Source organism: Agelaius phoeniceus, chromosome W (genome assembly GCF_051311805.1).
Source record: "Agelaius phoeniceus isolate bAgePho1 chromosome W, bAgePho1.hap1, whole genome shotgun sequence".
In the NCBI taxonomy this organism is placed as follows: Eukaryota; Metazoa; Chordata; class Aves; order Passeriformes; family Icteridae; genus Agelaius; species Agelaius phoeniceus.
Genome location: NC_135301.1, coordinates 4698479 through 4721597, shown reverse-complemented (window position 1 = coordinate 4721597; position 23119 = coordinate 4698479). Strand labels below are relative to the sequence as shown.

Here is a 23119-nt window from a genome sequence, read left to right as displayed (position 1 = left end):
TGCTTGGCACTAAGAACAGACATACTGCTAAGCCAATTAGAGAAGCTGGTAGCGCCTGGGTGATATATTTAAGAGGGAAATCAAAACTGCAGCCAGTTAACTTTTAAGTTTGCAAATTTTTAGGTTGGCACCTCTTCTGGTTTGAAAGCAAAACCAGTGAGAGACTATGTTGCAGTGTGTGTTTTTGATTGTAATGCGGTTCTAGTAGTCAGTTTTATAATACTTCCTGTTTTGTGCTGTTGTAGCATATTTTATTCTTAATGGATTATTCCTTTCCCCCCTGTGTTGTTGGTTTTGCCCTAGTTGTCCATCTCCCCAGTGACCTGCCCTTTTGTTCCCTGTTCCTCCTCCCAGTGAATGTCAATCCCTCCCCAAACCTGCCCCTTTCTCTAGAAACTTCCCTATCAATTTTATATCCTTCAAAACCCCATTGGTTTGTTTAAGTTATTCTCCTCCCCTGTAGTCCCCTATTGGTTTAAACATTGTATTCCCCACCTTGTGGTCCACCCCCAGTTTCTCCCGGTTGGTTAAAGATTGTATCCTGCCCTTGGACCATTCCCCATTTATAAGTTGATGTATGCCTTTGAGTCAGTGTCTTTCTGTCCCTGACCCTCCAGGGAATAAACTCCTTTGGAAAACATACAGAAGACCTCTCTCTGTTCCTTGTCCCTGCCCTTGGTACAGTCCTATCCCCAATGCAGTCCACCTGTGCTGTAGAGCAACTGTGCTCTACAGCTGCACCCTGGATTTGACAGCTTTCTGGGGGTGGCCCACTTTCGCTGTTGGTTTCAGGAGCTAGTCGGGCTGAAGAAATCCAGCACCGCAGCAAGACTCCAAGTCAGAAATACAATTCAAAAACAATTTAAAAATATTTCCAAATTGAAGGGACTGCTTTTTATTTGTTTTGAATTACTTGGCTAAATATGGTGCACGTTAAAATACTGCAGGCATGTGGTTCATTTTAGAGTTGCCAACTGCAAAGGAGGGAAGCATTTTGTGTGCTTAAGAAAGTAAAGTATTGGAGAGTGCTTTTGTTACTTCTTTAGAAGGTTAGAATATGCATAAAAGATGCTAGCTGGGGACTTACAATTAATGAATTATTTGCTGTAAGTAGGTCAAATGACATTAGCTTTCAAAAAGAAAAAGTGGTCTTATTCCACGTGCCAATTCTAAAGTAGATTAATAACCCTTAAGCAGAATATGGATATGAAGAGGGATATGATATGAAAGGTTAAGCAACACTGGTGACAGCAAAAGGCTTACCTGGTTCACACAAATACAGGAGATAAAATACTATTTTTACACAAACATTGCTATTCAGAGCTTTCCTTGAAAAGTTTCAATGCCAATCATGACAGTAAAATTCACTCAATCATGAATAAAATTTGCTCAATCATGAGTAAAATTCCTAGTGTAAGCTAAGTACCTTAAGCAAAGGGTAGCTCAAGCATAACTGGTTTTTGATGTCAAAAAAGGCAACTTGGCCTGCGTTTGTCACATCTACTCTATTAAAAAGCTTACTCTGTCTCAGATTCCTTTTGAGGGATACCAACGCAAGCCATGAAACTGCATGAAAATGATGATTTAAGGAAGGATATATTAGAAGAATGGAATAATGGTTAATGTTCTTTTCCTTCCAACTGCTTTGTTTGCCCTTTTAAATTTTTTAAGTCCTTTCTGCTACCATCACCATGGTAGCAGTGCAGCAAGTGTTTGGTTGTAAGCTGTCCATATTGCCAGCTTCTGGACTGCCTTCAGAAAACTTCCCACTGGTTTTGTATAGAAATCACAAGCAGTAGAGATGACAAAGACTGCAGAAACCTTCTCATCTCCTTCTAGAGCAGGACCATGTCTTTGACCCACTCTTAACTAGATAACTTTCATCAGTCATGAGGGAGTCTCATGTTAAAGAGCTAAGCAGTGACAGCTGTAAATGACAAGAAGCACACTGAAATTCTCTTGGGACTCCAGCACAGAGCAATGAAGGAGCTTGAATTCACCTTCTTGGGAAGTTTTAAAATGCACATTAACTTTAGGACAGGAGCTAAGCCATCATAACCTTTGTTGAGAATGTCTGCATAGACAGAGTTTCCATCACTGCAGAAAGAATGTCATCTAACCCACGTTATCATCTCTAGCTGCTAAGCTGCGCTTACTGCAGAGTATCTGCAACATATTTTACAGGGTGGGCTTTTATGTGTAATCCCTGAGCAACATTCCAGAGAGAAGTATTTGGGGGGGGGGGGGGGGGGGAATGGGATGACACCCCTAACTTTTAACTATTTCAAATAATGGTTATATTTGAAAGTCAAAAAAGATGTAAAACCTTTCTTTCCTAAACGTATTACCAGCAAAAACTGTACCAGAATTTACAACACTTTTGATTATGGCAGCATAACTCTACCGTGGACGCTCTTGCTCTGGACTATTCACAGAATCACAGAATTTCTAGGTTGGAAGAGACCTTTAAGATCACCGAGTCCAACCCATGTTCTAACACCTCAACTAGATCATGGCACCAAGTGCCACATCCAGTCTTTTTTTAAACACATCAAGGGATGGTGACTCCACCACCTCCCTGGGTAGATGATTCCAGTATTTGACCACTCTTTCTGTGAAAAACTTCCTCCTTAATTCTAGCCTGTATCTCCCTCGGCGCAGATTGAGACTGTGTCCTTTTGTTCTGTCTGTTGTTGCCCGGAGAAAGAAACCGACCCCCAGCTCATCACAGTCACCCTTCAGGAAGTTGAAGAGAGTGATAAGGTCACCTCTGAGTCTCCTTTTCTCCAGGCTGAACAACCCCAGCTCCCTCAGTCGTTCTTCATACGGCTTATGTTCCAAGCCCCTCACCAGCCTCGTTGCTCTCCTTTGGACACGCTCAAGCATCTCAACGTCCCTCCTAAACTGAGGGGCCCAGAACTGGATGCAATACTCAAGGTGTGGCCTCACCAGTGCCAAGTACAGGGGAAGAATGACCTCCCTGCTCCTGCTGGCCACACTATTCCTGATACTAGCAAGGATGCCATTGGCCTTCTTGGCCACCAGGGCACACTGCTGGCTCATGTTCAGTCGACTGTCAACCAGCACCCCCAGGTCCCTTTCCTCCTGAGCACTGTCCAGCCACACCGTCCCCAGCCTATAATGTTGCAGGGGGTTATTGTGGCCAAAGTGCAGGACTTGGCACTTGGACTTATTGAACTTCATCCCATTAGATTCTGCCCATCCATCCAACCATTCCAAGTCCCTCTGCAAAACCCTCTGTCCCTCTAACAGATCAACACACGCTCCCAGCTTAGTGTCATCTGCAAATTTGCTAATGAAAGACTCTAAACCCTCATCCATGTCATCAATAAAAATATTAAACAGAACTGGCCCTAGCACAAACCCCTGAGGGACACCACTGGTGACTGGCCGCCAGCTGGATGCAGCACCATTCACCACCACTCTCTGGGCCCGGCCATACAGCCGGTTCCTAACCCAGCAAAGAGTGCTCCTGTCCAAGCCACAGGCTGCCAGCTTGTCTAGGAGTATGCTGTGGGAGACAGTGTCAAAGTCCTTGCTGAAATCCAAATAAACAACATCTACAGCCTTCCCTGCATCCACTAGGCGGGTTACCTGGTCATAAAAGGTGTCCAGGTTGGTCAAACATGACCTACCCCTCCTAAACCCATGCTGACTGGTTCTGATACCCTGGCCATCCTGTAAATTCTGTGTGATGGCACTTAATATAAACTGTTCCATTATCTTGCCAGGTACTGAGGTCAGGCTGACTGGTCTATAATTACCAGGATCCTCCTTTGCACCCTTTTTGTGAATGGCTATCACATTGGCCAGCTTCCAGTCATCCGGAACCTCACCAGTGAGCCAGGACTGTTGGTAAATGATGGAGAGTGGCTTTGCAAGCTCATTTGCCAGCTCTCTCATTACCCTGGGGTGGATCCCGTCTGGTCCCATAGATTTATGAACATCCAAGCATTTCAGTAGTTCTTTGACTGCCTCCTCTTGGATAATGGGGGGACCATTCTGCTCCCTGACACCATCAACCATTCCAGGCGGGCAGGTGTCTTGAGGGCAAGTCATCTTCCCACTAAAAACTGAGGCAAAGTAGGCATTAAGCACTTCTGCCTTCTCCTCATCTGCAGATGCTAAGTTCCCTCCCTTGTCCGATAAAGAACAAAGGCTGGTCTTACCCTTCCTTCTAGCATTAAGGTATTTGTAAAAATATTTTTTATTATCCGTTACAGAAGTCGCCATTCTAAGTTCAAAATGAGCTTTGGCCTCCCTAATTTTTTTTCTGCATGCTCCAGCAGCCTTCTTGAATACTTCCTTAGAGACTCGACCCTCCTTCCAATGCTGATACATCCTCTTTTTATTCCTAAGTACCTCCAAAACCTCCTTGCCCACCCAGGCTGGACATCTACCCCGTTGACTGATCTTTCGGCACACAGGGACAGCCTGTTCCTGTGCCCTCAAGATCTCTGTTTTGAGGCATGCCCACCTTTCCTGAACTCCTTTGTTTTTAAGGGCTGTTTCCCAAGGGACACTCTGAATAAGTCTCCTAAACAGGCCAAAGTCTGCCCTCCGGAAGTTCCATGTAAGAGTCTTACTGGTGCTCCTCCTGACTACACCAAATACTGAGAACTCTATTATTTCATGATCACTCTGCCCCAAGCGACATCCAAACACCACATTTCTACGGCATCGAAAGTCTGCTTAATATAAAGGGCCACCCCTCCTCCTCTTCTTCCTTTCCTGTCTCTTCTGAGGAGCTTGTATCCATCCAGTGCAGTACTCCAGCTATGTGAGTCATCCTGTTAGCGTTCAAAAACACATAAACACATAAGCGATTATATGCAGTGCTTTTTATTGAAGAGGTCTGGGAATCGGGGTGATTTCCACCCAAATCTGATTCCGACCATACATTCGAGGTGAACGTGTTTTATACTCTATCGTTATATAACTTTCATGATAAATATCAAACTTATATTGTTCTATTGTATACACAGATTTCAGCTAAACATAGCCCCCTTTAAATTTCCAACATAGTTTCTCACGATTCTTCTTATGGTTATATAATAATTACATTTAATTACTAAACAATCATCACATCTAACAATTATATCATTTATCATACTGCTTACGCAGGTGCAGTGATCTGAGAAAACACAAAGCCTAATATTTTCAAAGACTATTTTTAACATTTTCCAGGGCTCCACTATCATTCCCCCCTTTGAAAGCATTTTCACTTCACTATAGGTGTAAATGTTTTCACTTGATACAGTCCTTTTATTTCTCAATTTATACTTGACGTTCTTCAAATCCATGGTTGATGTGGATGCTATCACGAACTGGAGAACCAGAAGATGGTGGGCGTGGATCTCGAGTCAGTGCCTTTATTATTTTCTGGTTCCAGGACGTCTTCTTCTGTATCTCTCCCTTTAAGATGCTGTAAACTAACCAAATTGCTAGGAATACAATAAGTAGGATTATCACACTCTCAATGATAGATTTAATCCATGAACTCACATTCCATCCTAACCCTTTAAAGATTTTTCCTAGCCAGCTCGTAGTCAAGTCCTTTTGCTCTTCTTGTGCTTCATGCTCTATTTGTTTCAACTGATTGATGTCATATTCTACATCTGCAGTTACATTTGGGATATGAACGCAGCAATGATCAACTTGTCCCTTTAAAAATCCACATACTCCATGCTCTTTCAGGAGTAACAAATGTAAGGCCAATCGATTTTGTAAAGTCATTTTTGTGGTGGCTTGTAATTGTACATTTAATTCTTTAAATCCTTCCTGGGTGACTCTTGCCAGTCTATCTACCTGACCTGTAAGTTTGTACAGCATCTCCCTACTCTGATAGTTTGCTATAGGACCAAGTAATGACTCTAGGGCCCACCCAAATTTCACTCCACTAGAGGGTTCTTGGCAAGTGTCATCTGGATTTTCATTGTCTAGAACTTCCCGTCTTGCTCTTATCTGCAGAAGTTCATGTTTTCCGTTAAATAGGGACTTTTTCCAAATTGGACATAAGGTTGGAAGGCCCAAAGTAATTTCCTTTACTTTCCCATCTACAGGCAGATGTGTTGTCCAGGTACCATGGCTTGCTGCCCATACAAATTGTCCTGGATCTCGGATTGTAATTCTGGTACATCCTATAACTGCTTTATAATTCACTCTGCCTTGTTTATGTTTGATCTCTCTGCAAGCACAACCAATTTGTAGGGCCTTTGCCAGGGGTGGCATCTGTTTTATCTCTGCATCATCAGAAGTGCAGTCATAAGTTTTATTACATGCCCACCAACTTACTTTGTCTGCCCTCATTCTGCTACTAGTGGCAGTGTTCGTTACTGCTGGATCTGTTTCATTCTCGGGGCCTTCCCACTTAATACACCAAGGGGTGTTTGCTATATCTTGGAATCTTTGAAGAATACTCACAGACCACGCACTGTCCCAAGGCTCTCTCTTATCTTTCTGATCTTTGGCCTCACACTTCCATACCACAGTGGTTACTGTAACATTTTCTATAATCTTTGCATAGTGTGGTAAATAGCATTGCCATTGTGTGATGCCTCCTGATTCTCCCATAGGGGTTCCTAGTATGCCATCACTTAGAATACAGTCTTTCTGGCTCATGGGTCTCATCCATGTTCCTATTTTCTCCCAAGTTTCCTTGATTACTTGCCTCGATTCGGGTACCTGTTTACATGTAATTGTTTTGTTCTTTTGTATTTCAGGTAGTTTTGATGTTATGATTCCCCAATTTACTGGGTCTCCCGCTGCCTTTGGTATTGGCAGACAGGCAGTTATTCTACTGGTGTTTTGCATTTTGGCAAAATCTTTGACTAATCCAATCATTACATTCTCAGCCCGAACTGCATTAGAAACCTTTATCACCTGTGTTTCTGTTTGTACCTCTCTCTTCATTCTAGAATGAAGAGTAGTGTCGCTATAGGACACAAAAGAACACACGCTCACACCGTTCTCCAGGTGAAAGAGAGAAAAAGGGCCGTTTATTTTCTGACTCCAACATTTATAGTTTTCCAAAAGTGACAATGGATTGGAGGGTGACAGTGGCACCTCTCCAATGCCACTGGTTAAACCAACAGTCCACCAACTCTCTCCTCCTCCATAAAGGAATGCAAAACAATGAGTTATTTACAGAAAGTGTGTGAGAAAATTCACTACAAGAATATCAACATCAGAAGGCTTAGAAAATCTTAAAAACCCAGGGTGACATCTCACCCTTTTTCCATTTAAAAAGAAAAAGAAAAGAAAATTAACAATGTAAAAAGGAAAAACATGAACAATGCTCAGTGTCCACTTGCGGACGAATCATCCGAGCGATCACTCCCGTCATCTGCATCTGAGTCATCACTCAAAGATCTGCCCGCTTGATCCCTTTCAGGTTGGTCACGGTCTCCGTCTTGCTCATCGGCTGGATTCTGCCTCTGCGGTCGCAGGTCAGGGCGAACACATTTCGAAGGTACCCAGCGTACCCCAGTATCTGTGGATACACAAGCATACCAGCGCCCCGAAGCGATAAGGTCGTAGGGACCTTCCCACTGTTTGGTGACTAAATTCCGCACCCGAACCTTCGCTCGAGGCTGATGTGCCTCGTCCGCAGCCTGCAACAAGAGATGGTGATTCAAAACGACAGGGTTATTTGAGTTCTGTGGCACAGTGAGATCATTGATTGTGTACAAAGCTTTTGCCAACCGACTGTGCGGGGTTTCACCCTGCATTCCCCGTTTTTGTTTTTGAAGAACCCGCTTCAGAGTACCATGAGCGCGTTCTACAATAGCTTGACCAGTCGGGGAATGAGGGATCCCGAACTTGTGCGAAACACCCCACAACTGCAGGAACTGCCGCACCTTTTGCGATGCGTAAGCAGGACCATTGTCGGTTTTCACCGCAGAAGGTATGCCCAAAACGGCAAAGGCCTGCCTCCGGTGGGCAAGGACATCGCGGGCCTTCTCCCCAGTGTGAGCCGAAGCCCACATCGCAGAGGAGAACGTGTCCACAGTGACATGCACATACTTGAGCTGGCCAAACTCGGCAACCAGGGTGACATCGGTCTGCCAAAGCTCCAAGGCCCTAAGGCCTCTGGGGTTCACCCCTGCCGGCAAAGGCGGAGCAAGTGCATGGCAGTCATCACATGACTCAACAATGTCACGAGCCTCAGTTGGCGTCAGCTGAAACTGCTTCTGCAGGGTATGTGCATTTTGGTGGAAAAACCCATGCGATGCCTTGGCCTGCGCGAGTGTATCAGGCTGAGGCGCTACCCACGCTGGGTTAGCCAGCTTGTCAGCCCTCACGTTACCTTCCACTATAAAGCCTGGCAAAGTGGTGTGACTCCTCACATGCAGAACATAGAATGGATGAACCCGGGCCTGAATGGCACACCACAAGGTCTTCAGTAAGTGAAACAAGGCAGGATTACTGACCTCCTTCAAGACCGAATGACCCAACCGCTGTGCGATATCAGCCACATAGGCGGAATCTGTGACCAAGTTGAAAGGCTCCTGGGAGAATCTTTCAAATGCCATGACAGCAGCCCTCAGTTCAACCAACTGGGCTGACCCATCCTCGTGGCCTTCCAGAACCTGCCACTCAGATCCGTCCCTCCAGGTAACAATGGCCTTCCCAGTCCTCCCTGAACCATCAGTGAAGACAGTGGGTCCTTGCACGGGTTCCTGGCTATTTTTGGGCCGCAAAGAGATTTTTGTGGATTTTGCCATATGCAGTAGACTATGGCTGGGCAGATGATAAGTGATCTGCCCTGAAAAATTTTCCAGAGCACTCTGCAGGGACACACTGTTTGCAAAGCTCCAGTCAAAATCCTCCCGTTGCACCGGGAGTATGATCTTTGCGGGATCCGCACCCATCAATTGCAAACACCGTTGCCGGCATTTGATTATCAAGCGAGCAATCAATTCAAACAACGCAGTTGCCGTCTTCTGCGGCTGATGGGGCAGGAAAACCCATTCCAAAATGTGCAATGAATCAGACCAATTGTCACTCCACTGGCCAATGATACCCGTGGGATACGAATCTGGAGTGGTGATGAACACAGTGACATCAACAGAGGGATCAATGCGATAAACTTGGCAAGCTGAAACAGCTCGCTGAACCACCTCCAATGCCTTATGTGCCTCAGGGGTCAGTGTGCGAGGTGATTTTAGATCAGCGTCTCCTTTCAACAAATCATACAGAGGAGACAGCTGCGCATCAGTTACTCCCAAATACGGACGCAACCAAGTGATGACACCCACCAATTTCTGAACATCATTCAGTGTCCTCACAGGATGCACAAATTGCACCTCCTGGTGACAGATCGTCCGTTCCAAAATTTTGACCCCCAAATACTTCCAAGGTGGTTGCTGTTGGACCTTCTCCGGAGCCACCTGCAGTCCCTGAGCATGCAAAGCATCAAGCAACCAAGGCTGAATCCTCAGCAGCTCATCCTGGGTGGACGCGGCCACCAAAATGTCATCCATATAATGATACAGACGTGCATCAGGAAACTGCTTGCGAACTCCAGACAAGGCACGGGCTACATACCACTGGCATATGGCAGGAGAATTGCGCATGCCCTGAGGCAATGTCCTCCATTGATACCTCTGTGCAGGCTCAGCCTCGTTAATTGCTGGCACTGAGAAGGCAAACTTCGGTCTGTCATCAGGATGCAAAGGAATTGTAAAGAAACAATCCTTCAGATCCACAATGAGGACCGGCCAGTCTGCAGGAAGCATGGTAGGTGATGGCATGCCCGCCTGCAATGTTCCCATGCTTTCCATCACGGCATTAACCTTTCGGAGGTCTTGCAACAACCTCCATTTCCCAGACTTCTTTTTGATGCAGAAGACAGGGGTGTTCCAGGGGCTGGTGGAAGGCTCCAGATGACCCTGGTCCAACTGCTCCTGCACCAGATTCCGAAGGGCATTCAACTTCTCTTGAGGGAGGGGCCACTGCTTTTCCCATACAGGTTTGTCAACCAGCCACCGTATAGGAGGCATAGGACACTCTGCGCCCTTCACTGCAGTGGCCCCCATCAAAAATCCGTCCCAATGCGCACCCCCCAAGCAGACAGAACATCCCTCCCCCAAAGGTTGGCAGGAGTAGAAGTAACATGAGGCCTAACCCAGGCCACCTGTCCCTCTGGGTTCGTGACCAGCACGGGCCGTTGGCTCACATAACATTGCACCGTCCCTCCCAGGCCAGCGACAGATGTCCCCACCGGATCCAAGGGCCACTCTGAGGGCCAGGTCACAAGGGAGAGAACCGTGACGTCAGCACCGCTGTCGAGAAGCCCACGAACGCGGACTTCTGGCGGCATTGCACCAGGAACAGACAGGGTGCACAGCATCTCAGGATGGTCCTTGGTCAGGACAGCAGTCCAGTGAACTTGAGGCAGCCTAGTGGAGCCAAAACCGCCAGCTCCACGCGACTGATCAGCTGACCTGCAAACAGAGGACTTGAAAGGCACAAGTTGAGCAAGCCGCGTCCCTTTCGGGATCGTGACGGGGGGGTGGGTGTGGAGACCATGGCACAAATCTGCCCCGTAAAATCCGCATCGATGAGCCCCCAGGTGCACAATGATGCCCTGAAGGGTGGCACTAGACCTCCCCATAAGGAGAGCACTCATGCCCCCACCCAAGGGACCAAAGGCATCCAGGGGAACCTTGCATATCTGAGAAGACTCTAACACAACTGTTGCTGCGGTGCAGACATCCACTCCTGCTGATCCACGGGTGCTGGCTGCAAGCCGGCAAAGGAGACCTCCATCGGCACCGGGGTCTGGAGAGAAGCTTGTGTCCGCACACGTCCCCCCTGCGTGCTCCGCTTGCCGTTTCCCGAGCCTGGCAAACCTTGGCCATTAGCATGAACAGTCGCCTTGCACACATCAGACATATGATTCGGCCTACCACACTGACCACACAAGAACATGGGGAACTTCACCTTCTGCGCTTTCTTCCCCTGCTTCTTGCCAGCCTGTGCAATCCCCCGCTGCGGCCACTTGCCCTGCGGCGCCGCCCAAACCGGCTGCACAGCGGCAGCCACGGAAGCCAACTTCCAATCCAGGGGGACGATGTCCGCACAGGCCTCCGCCATCTCAGAGACAGTAGGATCACCAGGCAGAGCCACTATGACTTTCCTACAAGCAGCATTGCAATTGCACTTGACAAGGTTCGTAATCGTAACGCTCCGTGCCACAGGATCAGGCACCTGCCTCTCCACGGATGCAATCAGCCTTTCCGCAAACGTCATGAAAGGCTCGTCATCCCCCTGGACAATGGTCGGGAACAGCGGCCTCGGAGCAGCCATTTCCAGGGTCTGAACAATCGCAGCCATGCCCAGCGAGTGGCACTGTTCAAGCACAAGGGGATCAAATCCAACCTGCCCTTGAACATTCTCATAAAGCCCTGTTCCCAGCAGCATGTCAGCGACAACCCCACGCCTGGGGTCCTGCGGACCCAGTGTAGCATTCCGCAACACCGCGTGGGCCGCCAAACGAGCCCACTTGGTTTCAAAGACACCATATTGCACAGGGTCAAAAAGAGAACGTGCCACACGACGGAGATCGTAAGGCGTCAGCCTATCTGAATCAACCCTCCGGAGAGTCCGCATAACCTCAGCGGACCCCAAACCATGCTGAGCAACTGCCTCACGGAGCTCCTTCTCCAGCTTATATGAAAGGGGTTCATGGGTGTTATGAGCAACACCCCTGAGCACAGGGAAAACCTGAGGATCCCCTGGCAAAGCCACCGCACCTGACGCTCCCTGGTCCTCAGGCCCAACAGGGGCAAAAGACGAAAATCGCCTGGGAGCCAGGCCAACACCACTCGGCCCTGGGCCCCCCGCAGCACCGGCAGAGCCAAAGGAGCCCGCCCCGCGACCCTGCAGGTGCCGCGAGGAAACAGGCTCATTCATCTCGTCAGTCTTGGTTTTCGCCTCTCGCCAAAAACGTTCGGGATGCCTGGGACGCACGGTCACCTGACAGGCAGGAAGCGTCCACAAATTCGACGAGGAAGTGCCGTGGCCCCAGGCACCCACCGGCCTCCCGCTGGCCGTGTCAACAGGTGCGCTAAAGGTAAACACCCCAGCGCCCTGTCGTGTTACAGCTCCAGCAGGGGGCGCCCCGGCGGACGCAGGTACCGTCCCGGCCCGCAAATCCGGCGTGGGCGGGGACGAGACCAGTGCGGGGCCCCGGGCCCCCGACACAGGGGAGGGACGGGACGCCGAGAGAGACACAGTCCGCGCAGCTGCGTCGCTGCGGGACGGCACCAGGGAGCCCGGCAAGCCCCCTATGAGGGTCCGTCCCAAACCACAAGACTGCCCAGCAGGTACCGCCCCCACCGAGCAGAGAGGGATGGGCTGCCCGCCCACCGGAGCAGGGCCGGACAGAACGCCGACCGACGCCCCGCCCCCGGCTGCGTCCACCGACTGCGCACGCTCAGCAGGCTGCGCCGGCCCAGGGGCGGATGACGCCCCGCCCCCGGGTGCTTCCACCGACTGCGCATGCCCAGCAGGCTGCGCAGGCCCAGGGACGGGCGAAGTCGCCCCCCCCGCCGATAAGCCCAGCTCGGAGGTGGGCGACCCCGCCCCCGCCGTGGCCAGGGGGAACTTCGTGGAAACACCGCAATTCGGACACCAGGTCGTCACCGAACCAGACTCAAGCCGAGGCGGAGGCTGGCCCTCAAGAACCGGAAAGGCACAAAGAAAAGGCAACCCGTCCCCCAGCCCACCGCCCACGCCGGGCGAAGCAGGACGAGGATGGCCCGCCGAATCCACAGAGCCCGCAGAAACCCACGGGGCTCCGCCCCCCAGCACACCGTCCAGAGGCGGGGAGGGGGACTCCACATCGGACAAAAACTCAAACTCCCCCTCCTCCACGTCCGAGGCAGAAGAGCTTCCCCGGGAACTCCGAGGGGTACAAGAGCCAGACCCCTCCCAAAGCTCCACACATCTCTTCCACTGCACCAGCAGCGGTCCCACATCTAGAGTGCAATCGTCAAAAAGGGCCTCCATGAGGCGGGTCCCCACACGAGACCACTCCTCCCTGGAGAACACCCTCTCAGGACCCGAAAGAAACCCTCGCTCCCGGGCCCACAGAAACAATCTCTCGAAGTCATCCCAGGAAAAAATCTGTTTCCACTCCAGGACCCCCCTCCAAAGATCCAAAAGGAGGAGATCCTCCTCAAAACCCACAGCGCTCGCCATTACCCCAAGAACCGCAGGCAAAGCACCAAAGAGGGGGGGGGGAAACCTCACCGCAATCTGCTGCAATACACACGTCAGGGTCACCAAATGTCGCTATAGGACACAAAAGAACACACGCTCACACCGTTCTCCAGGTGAAAGAGAGAAAAAGGGCCGTTTATTTTCTGACTCCAACATTTATAGTTTTCCAAAAGTGACAATGGATTGGAGGGTGACAGTGGCACCTCTCCAATGCCACTGGTTAAACCAACAGTCCATCAACTTTCTTCTCCTCCATAAAGGAATGCAAAACAATGAGTTATTTACAGAAAGTGTGTGAGAAAATTCACTACAAGAATGTCAACATCAGAAGGCTTAGAAAATCTTAAAAACCCAGGGTGACAGAGTAGTGAGTTGATCATTTTGCATTCCACATCCCAAAGACATTAATGACCATAACGTTAGCACAATTACTGATAGCATTCTCAAAGTGATTAAACACATCTTATCTGCAGCCTTGTTGGTTCCACAGTTTACACAGTCTGTGATTCAGGATGGATTTTCTTCACACAGGTGTAATGAATCCAGGGGTCCACGCCGGCTACTTTGACTGCTGTAAAGGTGGCCAGTAGTACCTGATGGGGTCCACTCCACTTTTCTTTCTGCGGTTCTTCGTTCCAGTTCTTGATGTACACCTCGTCTCCTGGATGTATGTTATGAACTGGGTTCTCAAGAGTCAGTGGTCTATTCCACACAAGGATGCTCCAGAGCCGAGCTAAAGTTTTCCCAAGAGACAGAACATAATTATACACTTCCCGCTTTCCTGAGATGTGTACATTAGGGTTAGGCTCAGGAGATTCATATGGTTTCCCATACAATATCTCATAAGGACTGACTGACATCCCACTCCTAGGCTTTATCTGAATCCTCAACAGTGCTATTGGCAAAGCCTGGGGCCACTGCAATTTGGCTTCTTGGCATATTTTACTGATTTGCCTTTTTAGTGTCTGATTCATCCTCTCTACCTGTCCACTCGACTGGGGTCTCCACAGTGTGTGGAGGACCCAGGTTATCCCCAGCAATCTACTTACCTCTCTTACTACTGTAGCTATGAAATGGGGCCCCCTATCTGATGATACCCCTAGGGGCACCCCGAACCTGGGAATAATCTCCTGTACAAACCACTTAACTGTTTCCTTTGCTTGGTTCCTGCAACAGGGAAGGGCTTCTGGCCACCCAGAGAATGTGTCAACCCCCACTAACAGGTATTTGTATCCTCAAGTTCTTGGCAGTTCTACAAAATCTACCTGACAATAGTCTCCTGGCTCTATTCCTATCCAAATTCTTCCTAGCTGTGCTTGTCGCCTAGCCACTGGGTTGTTTTTTAAGCAGATATCACATTTTGACAATACTGATTTTGCCATTGTTAACATCTGTACTGAAATTAAACTTTGCTTTAGCAATTTTACCAATGCCTCTGCTCCCCAGTGACATTCATTATGTTTAATTTGTAGAACTTCTCTCATTATCAAGGGGGGTAACACTATCTGTCCTTGTGCAGTCACATACCATCCTTCCGAATTCTTTTGTGCATTTAGCAAACGTGCCAGTCTCTCATCTTCTACTGAATATTTTGGTTCTGGAGGCAAATTGAATTGGGATACATTAAGCTTTAAAGGTATCAATGCCGTTGTTGTTTGCACCTCTTGAGCAACCTGTCGGGCTGTCCAGTCTGCTTTTCGATTTCCCTCACAGATTTTGGAGTTTCCTGATTGGTGTGCTTTATAGTGTATAATTGCCACTTGTTCAGGTTTTTGTACTGCTTTTATCAATTGCAGGACTGCATCCTGATGTTTAATGTGAGTACCTCGAGAAGATAGTAATCCTCTTTCTTTCCACAGTGCTCCGTGTACATGCACCACTCCAAAAGCATATTTTGAGTCAGTCCAGATATTTACCTTTTTCCCTTCACTTAATTCTAGTGCCCTGGTTAAAGCAACCAGTTCTGCCTTCTGGGCAGATGTATTTGGTGGTAATGCTTTTGCCTCCACTACTGTACTGACTGTTGTAACTGCATATCCAGCGCATCTGGTTCCATTTTCCATGAAGCTGCTCCCATCTGTAAACAGCTCCCACTCCAGTTGCTCTAGTGGGACATCTTTCAAGTCTTCTCTTGCTGAATAGGTGTATTCTATTACCTCCACACAGTCATGCTCTAATAGCCTTCTTCAGTTGCGGTACCTAGGAACAAAGCTGGATTCAAAAGGTTAGTTGTTTTTAATGTGACATCATCCTGCTCTGTCAGGACTATCTGGAGATTCATCATCCTGCTTGGGGATAGCCAATGGCCCCCCTTCTGCTCTAAGACAGTGGTTACCATGTGTGGTACATAGACATCTGTGTGTCTTCCCATAGTAAGCTTCCTGGCTTCTTGTATCAGCATCACAGTGGCTCCAATTGCTCACAGACATGAAGGCCACCCGGCACTTATGTTGTCGAGTTGTTTGGAAAAGTAGCCCACCGGCCTTTTCCAGCTTCCCAGACGTTGGGTCAGGACTCCTAGTGCTAGGCGCAGCCTTTCATGTACAAACAGCTGAAAATCTTCAGACAGATCAGGTAACCCTAATGCTGGAGCAGTTGTCAGTACTTCCTTTAATTTAGGAAGGCTTCTTTCTGCGGTTTGCCCCAGGTGAATGGCTGCGTCTTCTGAGCTTCATACAGGGGTTTCGCAATCAGTCCATAGTCCATGATCCACAGGCGCCGCCATCCTGAGGAAGACTCGCAGCTCATGTAAATTCTGGGGCTCTGGAATAGCACAAATAGCTTGGATACGGTTAGTACCTAGTTTTCATTGCCCTTGTGAAATTTCACATCCCAGGTAAATCACAGTCTGTTGGGCAATTTGTGCCTTTCCTCTGGATACTTTATAACCTCCCATTCCCAGTGAATTTAAAATCTCAATGGTTACCTTTATACAGGTTGCTTTTTCTTCTGTAGCTATTAGTATATCATCAACATATTGCAACAACAGGTATTGGTCTCTTGGTACTTGCCCATTTTCGGTCCAAATCTCCAGCTCCTTTGCCAGTTGGTTTCCGAATAGGGTGGGGGAGTTCTTTTAGCCTTGTGGAAGTTGTGTCCAGGTGAGCTGGGTCTTTCTCCCATTCCCTGGGTTTTCCCACTCACAGGCAAACAGTTTCCTACTTTCTTTGTCAAGGGGGATGCAGAAAAAGGCATCTTTTAAATCAATTACAGTAAACCACTTGTATATCTCTTTTACGGATGTTAGCAATGTGTAGGGATTTGTTACCACTGGATAAATGTCCTTTGTTTTTTTATTTATTGCTCTCAAATCCTGCACTAATCTATACTCACCATTTGGCTTCTTTACTGGAAATATTGGTGTATTAAATTCTGATTCACATTCTTCTAAAATTCGGTATTTCAAGAATTTCTCAATAATCTTTACTATTCCTTGCCATGCTTCTGGTTTTATAGGATACTGTTTGACTTGTACAGCCTGCGCCCCTTCCTTTAATTCTACATGCACTGGTTGTGCCAATTTAGATTTTCCTGGTATATCTGTCTCCCATACAGAGGGAATCACTGCATCTTCTACCTCCCTAGGGATAGAGGGAACAGGTTTTTCTTTGATCATTAATATCTGTCCCGTCTTTGATTCAGGTATTTTCATTATAAGCTCTCCATTTTCAAAGGTTATTACCACATCAAGTTTCGCTAGCAAATCTCTCCCTAAAAGCAGAATTGGACACTCAGGTACGTATAGGAATTCGTGTGTTATAACTTTGTTCCCAAAACACAAATCTAGGGGTTGCAAGAATGTCCGTTTTTCCTCTTTCCCTGTAGCGCCAACTACTGTTGTTTCCTTGTCCCCAATTTGTGCTTGCAAATCATTCAATACTGAGTAAGTAGCTCCTGTATCTATTAGAAATATGACCTCTTTATGTTCTAATTGTATATTTATAATAGGTTCCTTAACTTGTTCTACTGGTTCTATGTCTAGTCAGCTGGTATACTCCCCCAGGACCATCTCCTTGGTTACCTGCTGGAACTGATTGTCCTGGTGAAACTGGTTATTCAAGCTTGGACAATCTCGCTTCCAGTGCCCCTCCCGCTTGCAATATGCACATTGATTTAGGCTTAACCTTTGCGTGTCTGGTCTCCTATTTTGATTATTCCTGTTACGACCCCTGAAATTTGGGTTCCATTTTCCTTGTATTACTGCCAACAGATTCTGCTGCTGCCTTTTACTAGTTTCTCTTTCACGATTGTTTTATACCTTCCAAGCAACTTCAAGTAGCTTATCCAAATTCCTTAGTTCTTCCCCTTCTAATTTTTGCAATTTTCTACGAATGTCATCCTGTGATTGGCCCAAAAATATGAGAGCAAACTGAACCTTTGCTTGTTCTGTGTCCATTTGGAGATCTGTATATTTTCTTGCTACCTCCTTAAGCCTCTCCAAAATCGCAGCGGGAGATTCCTTCTTTTCCTGCCGAACTTCATATAGTTTAGACCAATTTATAGTTTTGGGCACAGCATTCTAAACTCCTATTTGGATCCACTCTTGACATTTCCGTAGTCTCCTTATATCAGTTAATAAATTAGGGTCCCAATTTGGATCCTCAGTTGGGAAATTCACATCTAAATTCCCTGTTACTAGCCCATTTCTGATATCTTCTCTTGCCCTCTCTTTGGCTGCCTTAAGTACCATCTCTTTCGCAGTAGAATCCATCAAAGTATCTAATATTACTTGTATGTCATCCCAGTCAGGATTTTGAGTTTTTATAGCCATTTTTACTACTCGTGCCATTTTATCAGGATTTTCTCTATAAGTTCCGGCTGATTGTTTCCAAATAACTAAATCTGCAGGAGAAAAAGGCACTTTTACAAATACTGGCCCTTCCACTCCTACACCTTGCCGTAAGGGGGCGATTACAGTCCGTTTTTGTCTGCCTATGTCTTTTCTATCCATAACTGGGGCAAGGTTAGACCGACTCCTGGTTCTGTGGGCTACCGCGGTCGTTGATTCTCTCTCTCTCCTTCCTGCCACAGTTAGGTTATGCTCATCTTCCGAGGAAGAGAGATCAGGTGACGATGGAAGAGGAGGATAAAGAGGAAAAGGTGTACTAGATGAGACAGGTTCAGGACTAGGTGGGGTAGGAGCAGGCAGTGGGATAGGGACAGATGGAACAGGTGGGATAGGGTTAGGTTCTCTTGTTCCTATTGGAGCTACCTGTAAATCAATATCTGTATAATTTTCCCTGCTCAGAGTTTCTTTTAATGCCAAGTGTTCTAAACAACGTTCCTCACAAACCCCACACTTATTGCTTGCAGATGTATTAACCATCATTAATCCACATTCATTCTGCCATTCTGGCTTTCCCCGTAAATAGAAAAACAAATCAACATACAGAACCTCATCCCATTTTCCTTCTTGTTTACAAAACGACATTAACTGCGAAATAGTGTTATATTGCAGAGTACCGTATTTTGGCCATTTTTCACCATTCTCCAAGGCACATTCTGGCCACCATGTATTACAATAATCAATCAACTTAGCTTTACATAATTCTTCCCCAAAATTACCCTGTTTCCAATGTGCTAATAAGCAGCCCAAAGGAGAACTTTGAGGGATAGAGGTGTTGCCACCCAAAATCCCTTTTAGTTTCTCCATTCCAAATATACCACAAATTGCCGAACCCGCAACACTTTCGCGATTGTCTTATGGAACAGCGCCTAGGCTTGTACCAACAGAAATTCCTTTAGCCCAACCAAGCGTAGCTTTCGCTGCGTCTTGTTGGAAGGCACCCAAACCAAAGTAAAAAGCACCTTACCTTTCTCCTGGGGACGTTGCAAGTGGCAGAAGCGGTCGCGGCCGATCGAGCTCCCAAAGAATCTCTCGGTGCCGGCTGGAGCGTCGTCGAGTTGCGAAACTCATTTCAGCAGCACCCGCAGGGTCCCATTTGGGGTCGCCAAAATGTTAGCGTTCAAAAACACATAATCACCTAAGCGATTACATGCGGTGCTTTTTATTGAAGAGGTCTGGGAATCGGGGTGATTTCCACCCAAATCTGATTCCGACCATACATTCGAGGTGAACGTGTTTTATACTCTATCGTTATATAACTTTCATGTTAATTATTAAACGTATATTGTTCTATTGTATACACAGATTTCAGCTAAACATAGCCCCCTTTAAATTTCCAGCATAGTTTCTCACGATTCTTCTTATGGTTATATAATAATTATATTTAATTACTAAACAATCATCACATCTAACAATTATATCATTTATCATACTGCTTATGCAGGTGCAGTGATCTGAGAAAACACATGGCCTAATATTTTCAAAGACTATTTTTAACATTTTCCAGGGCTCCACTATCAATCCCACCATGTTTCCATGATGGAAAATACATCATAGCTCTGCAGTTGCACCATGGCCTCCAGCTCTTCTTGTTTGTTGCCCAAGCTGTGTGCACTGGTATACATGCACCTCAGCTGGGCTACTGACTTCGCCCCTGACTTCTCCTTGCAACCCTTGGGCCTGCTTCCAGATAGCTCAGCTGCTTCCCCTTCCCCCTTCAAACCTAGTTTTAAGCCCTCTCAATGAGGTCTGCCAGTTCATGAGCTAAAAAGCTTTTGCCCTTAACAGAGAGATGTACCCCATCTGGTTCTAGCAGAGCAGATGCTGTACAAGTTTCCCCATGATCAAAGAATCCAAAATTTTGCTGATGACACCAACCCTTAAGCCACTTGATGATGCGGATTCTCCTGTTTCTTTCTTCATTTTCCTCCGCCACCAAAGGGTCTGAGCAGAACACTACCTGTGCTCCTGCTCTATCAACTACCTGACCCAGTACCCTGAAGTCCTTTCTAATTGCCTTGACACTCCTCTTTTCAATCTCATCACTGCCAGCCTGGAGTATCAGCAGTGGGTAATAATCAGAGGGCTGAATCAGCCCAGGAAGTCTCTCAGTGATATTTTGTACCCGGGCCCCAGGGAGGCAGCAGACCTCCCTGTAGGATGGGTCTGGTCGACATATGGGGCCCTCAGTTCCCTTCAGAAGGGAATCACCTACTACGATTACCCTTCTTTTCTTCTTGATGTTAGAGGTAGTGACCCATCTTACAGACGAATCATAATTGGGGGGGTTCTCGGGGCAGACAATTTTCTCCTAAATCATCTAGTTGGGTCTCTAGATCCAGGACCTCATACCTATTCTGAAGTGGTACCTGGGTGAATGATAGAGATGGGGAGGAGTTTTTGTTATTATCTCCCCAAATAGGGACCCATTTCCACTCCTCTTCATCAACTGGGTGCCCTTCTATTGCCTGAGAGCGGGAGGCATATAAGTCCTCAGTCTCTCGGTCAGAGGCCTCCCTTAAAGATGGAAGGGCTGAGCTCCACCAGTCTATTTCCCTTTCACTTTCCCTGATACTCCTTAACCTTTCAACTTCCTCCCTAAGCTCAGTCACCAGTGAAAGGAGGTCATTCACTTGTTCACACCGCAGGCAGGTCTCCTCCACAACACTCCCTGAAGCCACCGATAACCTCAAACACTCTGGGCACGGATGGGTCTGAACAGAAACATCTTTTTTGGAGGGCTCGACTTGGTCACTTACACTTGTATCAGCCACAGTTTTTGACCATGAAGAAACCATTACTAACAGACACCTCAAACACAACCAGGGAGCAGAAAGACCTCAAAAAACACAGAGGACTCCTTACTAGAAAGAGAGCTGGTTCCCCTGCCTGCTTCCCCTGCCTGCGCAAACTGCTGCACAAACTGCCTTGTATACGCCCCAGAGACTCACCACAACCCTGTTTGCCCGCTCCTGTTCGCCGCGCTCCGGGGCGCCACGCTCCCCAGAGGCTTCTTATAATCAGCCACTAAGCAGCAACACAGGAAGCTCCACCCTTAGCTCCTTGTTGCAGTGTGATGCCATTTCCTGTTTCACCTATCCCAACCCCCCAGGTGTGCCAACCTCTGCTTTCCCCTCCCCCTCTCCCCGGGCTTAAAAGGGGACGGGACCATGCGGTAGGGATTCTGTTGGGAGCTGTTACAAGAGTCAGAGGTCCATCATCCTGGAATAAAACTCTGGATTAAAACTCTACGATAGAACCCTCTCCTGTTTCTCTTCACCGTCGCCCGAACCTTTTCCACCAGAGGTAAACTGAGTTCCTACTATGCCTGGATTTGTTCCGAGTGCCTAGCTGCAGGATCCAGCTGGCCAAAGGTGTCTCTGAGGTGAAACACCACAGCCGCCGCCTTTGGTCCAGCAGCAAGGGTCAGACGAGGCCAGGCACGTCCCACCCAGAAATATTGGGATTTATATTCCATATTGGGGCCCAACGTGAGGCTGCACGAACCTGCAGCCCCAGAAGGAATCTCAGAACCTTGGAAAAGCTTTAAGGCAGCTTAGCGTCCACTGGTAGAGCTGTGGATGCATAGCTCTCCAGAGAAACTTTGGGACTGATCCCACAAGAAGTTTTGTGGAATGCTCGGCGCCTCTGGAAAGTGCAGCTCCTTTCTGGTGAGCGAATTTTCCAGGGGAGAATAGGGGAGCCCCTCCTGCCCAAGGGGTCCTATTAACGTGAAGAGACCAGCCTGCCTGACTTTGCCAGCAACAGCTTCGATTTCGGTGAGTATTTCTGCTCCTTGGGGGAGTAGAAGCTCAAATTCCATCTCTGCCGTGAGACTTGTTCTTTTTTGCTCTTGCATTTAGGCTGCACAGCCCTGCGGAGCAAAAGCGATACCCTGTAAAGCTTTAACTCTGCGGCGTGTTTTTTGCCGTTTTTAGAATTGGCGGCACCGGCTCGGACGAGAGGGACAGCTCTGCCTGTCCCTCCCCCTGGCTCGGCAGCACAGCATGCTCAGCTCTCTCGGTGCGGGGAGGCTGCATTCTCGGGCGGGGGAGGCTTTGTCTCTCCACGTGGCGGGGCGGGTCCTGATTCCCTGCTGCTGCTGCCCCGGCAGTTTTAAAAGCAGCATATACAGCTGCATTGTAAAAGCTTTCGTCTGATCGTTATCGCTTTTTAACCGTGGTCTTTTTGGAAATTGGTAGCTGATTTTGGCTTTGCATTTGGTCGGCGGGACTTTGTTCTGTGCCATTTACATCTAAAATGGGCTAGAAGTTAAGCACAGCACAAAAAGGAGTGTATTATCATATTGTTGGAATTTTAGTTAGTGCAAATGTAAAGTTCTCTAAAGGAAAATTGAAACAGTTTATAAGGTGGCTTTTTCTACACTTCCCACAAACTTCTCCTGAGGAAGTCCACAATATTCAATTTTGGGATAAAGTAGGGCATGAATTGATAACCTTGGGACAGTCTGGGAATACATCTTCAGCTAAATTTGTGTTCTGGAGTTTACAAATTCGAACAGCCTTGCTCAAACAAAGGGAATTGGAGAAAAAGCCAAATATCAAGCCATGTACCTCTGCTCTCCCTGTTTCTCCCCCTTCCAGCCCTAAACCTCTTACCCCAAAACTTGGTATTTTAAAGAGACCAAATCCTGCTCATGTGCTGGGAAGTCGACTCCTTGAGTACGTTAAAATGCCTGAGTTCCCTTGTCCACAAGGACCTGGCCAGGTCACGTGGAATACTCCCCAAAACCCTGTGTCCCCCGCTCTGAAACCCAGAGCACGTGTTAGTTTTCCAGAGAGCAGTGACGCCCAAAATGGCCCCCAGTCCCTAGGGGGTACACAAGATGGACGATGCCACGTGGCACCGTCCCAAACCTGGTCGTCTTCTTCCCAAGATCCCCTTAAGCATCCCAAAATTCCTTCCCCATCCCCCTCTCCTCCTGTTCCTCGTGACACCTTCCCTCCCCCTCCCTTTCCTGCAGTACCCTCAGCTCCGCCCCTCTACTCCTCCCAGGGGGCA

The 23119-nt window shown here is 47.7% G+C and overlaps 1 long non-coding RNA gene across 1 annotated transcript; it reads right to left on the bottom strand.

Moving 5' to 3' along the window:
- Positions 1–13368: 13368 nt before the first annotated feature.
- On the bottom strand, positions 13369–15476 carry LOC129133655 (uncharacterized). The gene is made up of 2 exons (XR_008536035.1): positions 14779–15476; positions 13369–13984 (listed from the first exon to the last, which is right to left on the bottom strand). It is a non-coding gene; the product is annotated as an uncharacterized LOC129133655 (long non-coding RNA).
- Between the last annotated feature and the right edge of the window lie 7643 nt (positions 15477–23119).